Raw genomic sequence first — 4,313 nt, 5'->3', positions numbered from 1 at the left:
TTAACTTTTAACCACTGTACCAGTGGTGCCATCTAAAATGTAAAATTCAAACGAATTTAAACGCACAGCTCTTGCACGTTTTACGTATGTATAAGCTATCGTAGTAACGAACAATTTTCAAAAAAGTATACACAATGTCGTATACATATACGAATCTTTATTTAAGAAAGCTAAGTAATAGAAAAAAAGTATAACGATTGAACAGCCATTAAATAAAACAATTTCATCGAAAAAGTTTCAAGAGATTTTAAAATGTGTTTTTTCGTATGTTATACGAATTGTGGACAATGCTCTATCTTCAAACATAAATGTCAGACCGCCAGTCGAACTTTAGTCCTTCATATAAAGTACTTAAAAGAAACAAAAGAACAGTAAGACTAAATATTATTAAAGTATTAACAAATAATAATTGGGAAACAGATTCAGAAATTCTTCTATCAACTTAACAAAAATTTTAATTCGTGAAATTTCTTAAAAATTATGTTATATTTTCAGGAGTTCACAACGTTTAGAGTGTATAAAGAAAGCGGATAATATATAAGATCACTTTATTTTGTGTAATTTTATTTTGATTAAAACATGTTATCTTACAAACATTTGTGCCTAAGAACAGAAAGTATGATTACTATAATGTATAACAATAATAATATTAATAATAAATAGTAATAATAATAGTTTTTATTCCATATAGTAATACTAATAGAGGTAGTAGAGTAGCAATAATAGTAAAGGTGTTTTTTATGTACACAATTACTTAAATTTCAGGATCTTTGTTTCAAGGAAAGATTTTTGGTTAAAATAAAAAATTATTTGTTTCATTTGCAGCATATGAGGTAATATTCAGAATTTAAGACATAAAAGGAAAGAAGAAACTTCCCCTTCTTCCCATCAGGTCTCACAGGAAAAGAAATTAGGAAAACCAACCAGTTCCAAGTATCAGAAACAGGTAAGAGAACCGCGATAATGAAGACTTAAAACAAAATTACAGATTCAAAATACTTAGCATATCAGACCAATTCTCAATTTCACTTAAGAAGTGAAATAAAGAATTTGTATTTCACACAGAAAGAAAAGTAAAATACTTTTAAACCAAAAGAAACTTGTAGCACCTGATAAATGAAAAGTTTCTTCATAAATTATTATAACTAATTAAAGAAAGGCTAATTATTTAGCCTTTAAGAACCACTTAACCGAATAATCGATTATTTATTTATAATAGATGCTAATGGATACAGTAAAAGATTTACCTATTAACTCAAACCAATCGTATTCTATTCTATACTGGTGGAAGAATATTCACCACCTATCTGTAGTTTCCATTGAGCAGTGGTAAATCGAACGTTCCCAATAGTAAATGCCATTGATGAAGAGGAACTTCTCAATACTTATTAGCCATATTGAAAAGAATATTTATCGCATAGGATTCAATGATATTCAACTTTAACCAATCTTATTTATCAAATGGCTTTCATTTTTAGTCAATGAATAAATAAATGAAGCAAGAATCAAGGTAACAGTCGATCAAGTATTGACTTTCTAGATGATCATGAAATAATTACTACACGGTAGATTATTTACTAATCTTAATAAAGTAAATTTCTATGCAGCAATTATCTAGAGACATTTTGTACAGTATGTCCAATTTATACTTAAGTGTATACGTGCAATTATTTATCTATCGAAAATATAAAAAATTTTTTGTTTATATGTTATTTTACTTGGAAGGTGAAATATATATTTCCATTTTTTTAAATAAATCTATATATTTTCATTACGCAATCTATCAATGAAACTTTTGCCAATAGAAATTTTGTAATAATTTGTCTCTCGGAATAATTTTGCGTATTTTTCACATCCAATCATATTTTACAAAGTCCGTAGACTAAAAAAAATATATATTACTGATTTTCAGCGTCCTTTTACCGTTATTCATGGTAGAACAAAATTCATCGTGCAAATGTCGTCGTGTAATTAAATAATACTCAAAGAAGCCCGTCGACTGTCGAACGAGCCGCATATATCAGAGACCACGTATCGTTAACGCCCGCGACACCGACCCCGAGAATACAGAGTATAGACGTGATGGAAGAAAAGAGCTGCAGACGCCTCCAGTTAACTAACTTTCAAAGAATGGAACGCTATTCCGCAGGGAACTGGCTGGTACATGCTGGCGAATGAAATAACTTCACGGTTGACTGTCTACAGGATTGCTCAAAATGATAGGACAGATCGAAAGATACAGATTCTTCGTGTTGATATAAATCCAAAAGTCTTTTACCGTTTTGCGGTCCAACGTTTCGTTCTTGAGGTACAGGCAGTTAAAGTTTTTGGGCCTGATTTCCGAAATGCTTAATTTCAATTCCAGCCGACAGAGTACGCTGAGACAAAACAAGCATCACCGTACTCTGTCGGCTGGAATTGAAATTAAGCGCTTCGGAAATCAGACCCACAAATTTTAACTGCCTGTATCTCAAGAACAAACGTTGGATCGCAAAACGCTAAAAGACTTTTAGATTTATATCGACACGAGGAATTTGCATGTTTCAATTTGTCTCAGAATTTCGGAAGAGCTTGTACACTATGACAGTTTGCATCGCGTTTTATCGACAATCGTCGCGACTGCATTAAACGAGTATTAATATGCCAGCAGTACACGGTGAAATTTCAACAATTCGATCGCATCGCACGAACAAAGTGCACACAGAGTAACGGTGAATCAAAACCATGTGGAACTTTCGACGAGTTACAATGACACGTGTACACACATCTACATCGCACACATTTCTCGAAATTCGTGCAACGGCGCGAACGTGTACGTTTAATTAATCGAAAGTTGCAAGCGCACGTTAATTTTCGATTGAAAAATTAAATAGGATTTCAGTGGAGTCATCACTCGCTTGCACGTTCCAATCCGAAGGATGCTTTCCTCGGTTTTTTCGTGCAATCGATGCATTCTGGTACTCTGCTGCAGTTATTACCGCAACTATCGGCCATAAGTTTTATATCATCCAGCTCGTTGTTACGATTTTCCTTATTTTATGGAGAATCTACAATTGGTATGTTTTCTCTTGCGCGAAATATAAAATTACCATTTTCCTGTTTCTAATTATTTATGTACAATAATTAACTTTTGGAACTGTTTACTAAATTCTCTTGTTGTGCTTGATTTCAGCAATCTACTTAAAAATTTTTTCAAGATTAATGGGCAGAGTACCTATAGTAGTGTGCATATGGTTACATCAATGAAAATACGATAGAAACGTCACAATTCAGCGAATTATACTTTGCAGATAAAAAGAAGAAAAACAAAGCAATATTTTCGTCTCTAAACGAAAATCAGAATGTTTAAAATTCAATCATGGCCCAAATTTAATACTTTTAAATGATAAACGAATGAAAATGTACGACGAAAAATTTGTTGTACTCTTGTCGTTTACTCTTACTCATACATACCGTTACATACCGTGACATACTGTTTCCAAAACGCTGCTGCCACACTTTATATAGCCACGCGCATTCATTCTCTTTCATTCTAATCCTCGGTCCCTCTCACTTCAGACATTTTCAGTCACGTTCAGCCATCCTGATCGTTCGTCTTTTCCAAACACTCTTCATTTTCTCCGAACCACACGTATTTCCTTTCGTTCTCGTGCATTCACACGCTCGGTCATCTTGCAACAAACACCCCCTGTAAAGGGACACTCGTGACTTCCAAGAAACCTAGCGATAGATCGCAGGTCCGTTCGCACGCAGTATATCTTCTAGGCCTGCGCTCGAAGCAGACCCAAGCGGACACGGAAAATCCGATATCACAATTGTTTAGCTTCCACGCAACAATCCCTTTTCTGTTCACCGAAGGATGATCTCAATCTCGTGATCGGTCTAGGAATCTCAGAATGTCGCGTACAAAGAGTAACCGCGAAGATGACGAACGTTCACGTGAGTGTGCAACACGTCGGGGATCACAGAAATGCAGATGCAGTAATTTTCGTGATGCCTTCCACAGGAATGAATTTTTTGGACCGGTTCCGGGGCAGCTCGAAAGAAAAGTACATTGCGGTTGTTGGGAAGAGGAGACGAGTCGTGGAATTAGCATTCACTGACCCGTTCGAGGGTCAGACATCCACTCTCTGGTGGTCGAGTATTTCCCTGGCACACAGGAGGCTCTGTTATTTCCGATCATTTCTAGCCTATGGTCATTTTGGATACGAAACTCGTGTCCCATGAAGAATTCGGACGACTCGATCTTTTGCACTTGGAGTTCTTATGTCAAACTTTCGACCGTCTCACGATGTACAGGAACACGTATGTAG

At 35.2% G+C, this 4,313-nt stretch overlaps 1 long non-coding RNA gene across 1 annotated transcript; it reads left to right on the top strand.

Annotated features, from left to right (window-relative positions):
* The first annotated feature begins 833 nt into the window (after positions 1–833).
* On the top strand, positions 834–2,300 carry LOC143154298 (uncharacterized). Its single transcript, XR_012994039.1, has 3 exons — positions 834–946; positions 1,220–1,510; positions 1,913–2,300. It is a non-coding gene; the product is annotated as an uncharacterized LOC143154298 (long non-coding RNA).
* Positions 2,301–4,313: the final 2,013 nt, after the last annotated feature.

The sequence above is a fragment of the Ptiloglossa arizonensis genome, chromosome 14 (assembly GCF_051014685.1).
Source record: "Ptiloglossa arizonensis isolate GNS036 chromosome 14, iyPtiAriz1_principal, whole genome shotgun sequence".
NCBI classification, from domain to species: Eukaryota; Metazoa; Arthropoda; class Insecta; order Hymenoptera; family Colletidae; genus Ptiloglossa; species Ptiloglossa arizonensis.
The sequence above is the reverse complement of the archived record's forward strand: the minus strand, read 5'-3'. Positions and strand labels throughout refer to the sequence as shown.